This window comes from Peromyscus eremicus, chromosome 8a (genome assembly GCF_949786415.1).
Source record: "Peromyscus eremicus chromosome 8a, PerEre_H2_v1, whole genome shotgun sequence".
Classification (NCBI taxonomy): domain Eukaryota; kingdom Metazoa; phylum Chordata; class Mammalia; order Rodentia; family Cricetidae; genus Peromyscus; species Peromyscus eremicus.
The window spans coordinates 60,100,916-60,108,765 of record NC_081423.1 but is presented as its reverse complement, the minus strand read 5'-3'; positions in this window follow the sequence as shown (position 1 = coordinate 60,108,765).

Below are 7,850 nucleotides of genomic sequence, written 5' to 3'. Positions count from 1 at the left end.
CTCACTAGCTCCATCCCAGAGACACGGGGCTCAGCTGCTAGGTGCAGCCATCTTCCACAGCACCAGACACCACCACCACCATAACCAAGAAGACTAGCTGGAGTCCCAAAGCCCAACAATGATCCACTGAGGATCTGGCCAGGACAAAGCCCTATGAATGCCAGCCACTCCCTCTGGAAGCTCTCGGTGCCATGTCTGTCTGTCTGCCGGTGATCTGTTTACACAGTGACAGAAGACAGAAGCCCTCCCTTCCTCGTGGGCTTCTTCTCCAGCCCAGGAAATGGCTACCAGCACCCCCCCCCCACCTCTTCAGCTGTCCTGAACGGTAGGACATCCTGGTGTCTCTCCAGCAGCCATCTGAGGCTGATCCAGCTGATGAAGATGGAGCCAGATGAAGGGGTGCTAGGGAAGGCTCCATCGATGTCAGTGGGCTGACCTTGTCAGGCTGTAGGGAGATACGGGGAAGGACCAGCTACAGCTTTGAAAATGGCAGGAAACACAGTCAATGGACTTTGTTTTGGCCACTTCCCCCCCCCCCCCCCCCGTGTCTTCTCAGCCATTTTTTAAGAGTCTAATGCCTATGAGAAACACAACCTCCTCCAAATACCACACCACCCAGCGTTCATACTGTCAGCAGTCAAGGCAAGGGCAGTTCTTTGCCCAGCAGGCCATTTTGTGCCAAGAAGAAGACAAACTTCCAAATGGAAATGTTAAGAAGCCCAACATTCTCTCGGAAGTAGATCGGTGCTGCCAGGAGCAATCGTGTCTCATGTCAACAGAATTCTAAGTTATCAAAACATTTAAATGCCATATTCTCTAGGTCCATGAAGTGTTTGAAGATTACCTATCCATCTGACATATCTTTCTGTAAATCTGGAGAACCTAACTAACATAACTATAGAAATGACAAGCATGGGTGACTGTAGCTCTGTAATTCTTATCTACCTAAATAACCTAAGGACTAAGGCTTCACAGTAACAGGGTAAACAGTCTGTAAACAGGTGTAGTGTATAAGGACAATGACCTCAAAATTGTGACAATACACAAAATATCTTAAATGGAGGTAGAAATGTATAGTGCAATATGATAACAATATCCTTAATACATATTGATATGCAAAATATCCTAAACAGAGGTAGAACATACATGCAGTATGATGAATATAATTTTACATTTGTATCAATATACAAAATATTTCAAATAGGAGTAGGAACATGTGAACAAAATGACAATTATAGCTTTGAATTTGTATCAATATACAAATTGTCTTAATTAGGAATATAAAAATAGTTTACATTTGTATCAATATACAAGAATCCATCAGTGCAAATTATCTAAGGCTAATAGTTTGCTAAATTAATTTACTAGTAGATACAATAATCTACAGAGCTGGGCAGTGGTGGCACACACCTTTAATCCCAGCACTCAAGAGGTAGAGACAGGAATATAAGTTGGCTGGGATCTCGGGCCCATTCAGTCTGAGACAGGATGCCCTATTCAATCTGAGAATTCATAGAGGTACGAAGTCTCCAGTGCCTGGCTGCTCTGCTTCTCTGATCTTTTAGTTTTTACCCCAATATCTGACTCTGGGTTTTTATTATTAAGACTAATTAGAATCGAGCTTCACTCTGTAGTCCAGGCTGACCTTGACTTTGAAAATTTCTTGCCAGGCAGAGGCTGTGTCCCTCATGCTGGGCTTAGACATGCACCACTCAGCTTTGAATCAGGTTTTTTGTGTATGTGCAGGTGGAATGGAGGCCAGAGGTTGATATCAGTGTCTTTCTTAATTGCTCTACACAGGTTTTTGTGAGAGAATCTCTCCCCGTTTGACTAACTGGTCCTTCAGGGATCCTGTCTTCCCGGCACTGGAGTTACAAACGTGTTTGTTTTAACACAACTTTATCTATCTATCTATCTATCTATCTATCTATCTATCTATCTGTCTGTCTGTCTGTCTGTCTGTCTGTCTGTCTGTCTATCTATTTCAAGACAGGGTTCCTCTTTTTAATAGCCCCCGCTGTCCTGGAACTTGCTTTGTAGAGCAGACTGGCCTTAAATTCACAGAGATCCTCCTGCCTCTGCCTCCTGAGTGCTGGAATTAAAGGCATGCACCACCACGCCTGGCTATTTATTTATTTTTAATATAGATTCTGGGGATTGAACTCTGGGTCCTCTTGCTTGAGTAGCGAACACTTTGCTGCCTGAGTCATCTCTCCATCTCTGGAGCTGAGGGTTTTTTTTATTTTTATACTCATCCTACCATCTGTAAGCACCCCTAGTTAGGGTCACATTCTGGTGGCAGCTGGTTTCCTACTCTCCAGAAGCACAGAGTTCCAGGAGGGCCCTACCCCTGTGTGTACAGCTGTGTACAGCACTTCTGTCTCCCGTTGCCCTAGTCCCCCACAAAGCTCCGAGATCTTTCTCTTAGTGAATCTCAGCACCCGCCATTGTCCACAGGCTGCTGGTGCCTGGCATACAGGATTGTCCGGAGTGGTGGGGCAGCCACTTGGGAGTCTGATGTGGAAATCAAAACCAGCCTTTAGGGCTAGAAGGGAACCCATGGTATAGCAACAGTCAGCCTGGGGCCAGGGCTGGGGGGTGGGGTGCATGCCTTTAAACCCAGCCTAGGAGTCTGAGGTAAGGGCTGCACAGAGAGACTCTGTGTCCTATAAAGAAGAAAGAGAGGGGAGGGAGTCTCATACAGTGCTTAAAACTTAAAGCAGTTTGACATGACAGTACCCCAAGATTTACTGATATGTGGGGGGGTAGGTGCACACAATAGGGGTTATGTGTACTCACTCAGGGCCAAACTAAATAGAAAAATCAGGACACAGTTGAGGCTTTGGTAAGAAAGATGCTGGAGGTGGAAAGAACTCACTGTTCATGGTACATCTTTTTAAAAAAATCATTTGTGTGTATATATATAAGTAAATTTATTATATATATATTATGTGTGTATATAAACGAAATTATCTATGTGTGCGGGTGGGTGAGTATACATCACATGTGGCAGGTGCTCACCATTGAGGCCAGAGAGGGCATGCGGTTCCCTGGAGCTGGAGGTGCAGGTGGTTGCGAGCTGCCTGATGTGGGTGCTGGGAGCCCACACATCTGGAAGAGCCTGAAGTGCTCTTAACCACCGAGCCATCTCTCTAGCCCACCGGGCACTTCCCATACTATTACGAATTTGCAGCAGGGGCTGGAGAGATGGGTCGGTGGTTAAAAGCACTTGCTGTTTCAGAGGACCAGGGGGTTCCCAGCATCCATAGGGCAGCTCACAACCATCGGTAACTCCGGTTCTAGGGGATATAATGTCCTTCTGGCCTCTGCAGGCACCAGGACGTGTGTAATGCATACACATAAAATGACAATAAGCTAGGGCTGTTACACAGAGAATCCCTGTCTTGAAAAAACAAAAATAAAATAAAATGAAAATAAATCTTTAAAAAATTTGCAGTAAATGCTTTCATATTTTCTTCCAGAAAAGCAGGTTTTTGTACCTGCTAAGCAAGCCTTCTACCAGCATACCATGGCCCTGCCCTCAAAGCAGCTTTCTTTATTTAAAATAATACATAAATAAATAAGAAAAATGGGGAGGAAAGAAAGGCATCCTAAGGGCCCAAGCTTCCTGTAAAGCAAGCAAGCCCTGGACAACTGCCAGCTCCCCTCACCACCACGTAGACAATAGTTCTCCACATGAGCAGTGATTCCTCACCTGCAGTGTGTGTGTGTGTGTGTGTGTGTGTGTGTGTGTGTGTGTGTGTGTGTATGGGGTGGGCTCTGAGCCTAGAGGGAAGGCCAGAGCTCTGCTCAGCAGCTCAGGGCTGCAGAAGTGAGCAGGAGCCATTTCCCTGTGTCTCTGTCTCCTTCCCCTTTCCCCATCTGAGCTCTCTTGGACTCTTCTCCCCCCACCCTGCCCCCACATCATGATAACAAGGCCTTGTGCATCTGAGGAGTTCCCCCACAGCTCCTCCTTGGTAAGCTGGTCACCCTCCTTCCTGAGGTCTGCGGTCTCTGTGGTCAGAAGTGGCCAAGCTTTCCCCTCTGCAGCTTCAGGCTGTCACAGCCCCCATGGTGCTGCATGGAAGCCTCATGGTTACTTTCCTTTTTAACTGCCCATTTTCCACCTCAGTGACAGACTTAGCTGGGGATCAGGGAATTGTCGTAAGCCCCCAGGGACCCTTAGTGCCACACCAGGCATGCTAGGAACGCTTGGGAGAAAGGGTTTTAGTGAAACCCGCCGTTTGTGGAGCAACTTCTAAATATGTGTCTGCATAATGTTCTGTCCTCTTCCTGTTATATAGGTTAAATGCCAGATTATTAAAAATAAATTAGTGTTACTCATGTTCAAGCAGAGCTTTCATACTGAATGAATTTTAAGATAACTTTTTAATATGAGAAACATAGAAACCAAGGCTCAGGGAACATCAGTGGCTTCTCAGGCTTCCAGCACCTCCAAGCTGAGTTGCCAGACCAGCTTGACGGTCACATCTTCCCTCTGCTCTTCCTTTGGGCTTGGGCTAACTAAAAACAGGAAGGGTTCAGGCCAGAAGAAAGCTGAGCAGGCTTTTGCTCATTTCCCCGCCTCTCCTCCCCCGGTGCCCTCCGCTTGTGCAGTCCCAGGCACTTTAAGCATGAAGATGGAGTCACGGGGGCTTTTCTCCAGTTCAACTTGTCCCCACCCAGCTGCTTACAGGGAAGCAGGCTTCAGATCTCTGTATAAACTTGTAACTGACTACAGCCATCAGAATGTGAGGTACAATCAATCAGTCAGTCTCCGATAGTTACTTGGAGCCAGGTGTTGAGCATATATACACCGGGGGGTGGGGGGGGGGGTGAGGGCGGACAGACAGTTCCTGCCCTTGGGAAGCTGGCAAGGAGTACTGACTCTGGGGAAACCAGACAATAAACATATAAATAAATAAATAAATAAATTCAGAAGGCCTTAAGTGCTGCAATGAAAATAGACTTCAGTAACAGGACAGAGTGACAGGTGTCCAGGGGAAGTGGCGGGGGGAGGGGGGGGGGAACGACTGGCTCCTTAGATGAAGTGATCTGATGGCCTTTGACATTATCTATAATCTGAAAACTGAGAAGCCAGCCAAACAAAGACCCAAGGAAGAGCATTAGGAAGAGGGAATAGTAGGGAGGCAGAACAGATGCGTATTGGAGATAAACTGGAGCCAGGTGAGTAAGAACATCGGGTTTGGAGAGGTGATCTGGGTGTGACTTTGTGTCTCTGTCATTGAAAATGTCCAAGTAGAAGTTAAGGACTTCTGCAGATTTTAGGAATGTTTAGGTCAGGTGAGCCATAAGACCCCCTCAAGGACACTGCAAATGGAACCCAGAGAGAGCCTCACACATGCTCAGGAAGCACTCTATGGACGTTACACACCTCAGCCCAAGGATGTCACTACAGTCCTTCTGCCTCGGCTGTCCTACCCTTCAGCAGCTGGTCTCAAAAAGCAACTGTCATGGGACAGCTGAAAAGAAAGGTCCAGAGTCCACCCTGCCCATTTCCTGCTGTCTTCTGCATAAGGGTCCCTCCAGGGCTAAGCAAGAGTTAGGTGAGCTAAAGGGGATGGCCGCACCCTCCCTCAGGCTGGTAATACATGTGCCCCACAAATCCCACACAGTAAGCGGCATCTCCATGAAAAGCAGGGAAGTTATGAACATATTGTCCTAAGTATGAGAGGGCTCATCTGGAATCGCTTTAAGAACAAGATCAACAAATGACGAACTGCAGCCGTGGAGCATCGAGGCACTCCCTTCCCAGAGGAGGCACTTGAAGAGAGTGCCTACCCGCTATCCACAACCACATGGGAAGGCATGTCCCATATCGGTCTTGGATTCAGACACAGTCAGCATGACTCTCAAGAGGATTCAGCACTGGGGGCCTTCCAGAGTCACCAACTTTGAAGGGCAAGCCTTCACCTTCCGTTCTGGGCACCCAGAGGACACAGTTGCCAGTCTTTGCTACTACTTACTGGATCTTGTTTGGGGTTTTTGTTTGTTTGTTTTGAGACAGTCTCACTATGCAGCCCTAGATGGCCTGGAACTATGTAAACCAGGCTAGCCTCGAACTTAAGAGATCTGCTGGCCTCTGCCTCCTGAGTGCTGGGATTACAGTGTCTCACTCTAGCCCAGGCTAGCCTTGAACTCTCAGCAATCCTCTTGCTACAAGCCTGGGATTATAGGTGTGTACCACCATATGGACTCATCTGGACCCTGTTTTTGTTTGGGGAAAAAAATGGCTTTTATTGTTTTTGGGTGTTATTGTTTATTTGACAAATGGCTGAAATTTACATGGTTCTTTTGTTATCACTTATACCAGACTTAAAAAAAATTCTTTATGCCCTAAGATAGTTTATTATGTGTCGCACACCTGACGCGCGTGCATGAGGAGACCAGAGATTGATGGCAGGCATCGGCCTCTACCACTCACTCTCCACTATAGTTTGGGAGACAGTCTCACTGAGCTGTTTCTGCTGGACTGGCTGGCCAGTGGCCCTCAGGACCCGCCTGTCTCCTGTAGCAGACTGGTATAGCCACGGATGACCTCAGACTCCTGATCCTGTTGCCTCTACTTCCTCCCCAAGATTTTCAGCTACAGGCATCAACTGCTACAGCCAGTCAGGTGTCCTTTTATTTTTATTTTTTAAAAGCTTTCGAGTCTTACAAAAGATTTGTTAATTTACTTTCATTTTTTAAAAAGAACTTGGCTTTGTAAATCCATTAGCTTCTGCTGGTATTTCTTCCTTTCGGCTTATTCCTTCCTGATCCCTTTTGATATGTAGTGGTATAACTAATCTAATTATAATTCAGGTTATATTTCCTGTGCAATCTCTTCTTGGGTCTTGAGTTAATTTTTAAACACAGGGACACACTTCAACTAGTCTTCTAATTTTGTTTCTTCACCTAAGTGTCCTGTGGTTGGAGTGTGGGCCGCCTAACAACCCTGCGACATGGGAGATTGACTAGACTACAATGGTGGGATTTTAATAAAGTTTCACATGTGGTCTGTGGACATAGCTCCCTAACAGCATTTGTTAGGGCAGGACCCCAAGTTCAATGCTTGATGCCAGAAAGAAAAAAAAAAAAAGTCCCACACATGCTCAAACCGGGCACGCAGCTGAGAGATGAATCCCCAGAACACCCTCACAGCAAACAGACTAGACGTTCTATCTTTTATATACTCACCAACTGTTTGATTTCTTGATAATCACGAAGTTTGTTAAGCTCCCATTACGATGTGGATTATTTTTTCATATAGTTTTCAGTTTTTTCATCTATTTTGAGGCATTATTAGGAGCACAGTAATTTAAGGTCTTCATATTTTTCTGGGAATTTGAGTAAAGCCGTGCAATGAGCCCAACTCTATGGACGATTTTGCTTCAGCACCTTTCTAGGGCCGCTAGGTTCCCCAACTCCAGAGAGGCAGTCACACTGCGGCTGGACACATGGGCTACTCTGAATGGTCCTCATTTTGTGGCTTGTGGCTTCACTAGGCTTATCTTGGTTAGTACACTACCTGATGAGAGTTTCTGGGAAAGGGCCTCCTGTATCCCAGGCTGGATTGGAACTGGCTATGTGGCTGAGGATGGCCTTGAACTCTGGGTCCTCCACCTCCCACATCTTTGATTACAGATGCGCACCACAATGCCTGCCATTTTTATACTGAAAGTCACCCACGTGTCTTATACTCAGCACATAGCTCAGTTTCCTTCAAAAATGCAATTAAATATTACTTAAAGGAACATTTAATCCATTTATATAAAGTGTGACTTACTGACAGTCAGATATGCTTCTCTTTTGTTTTCGAAACAGAGTCTCACTGGACAGCCCTGGCT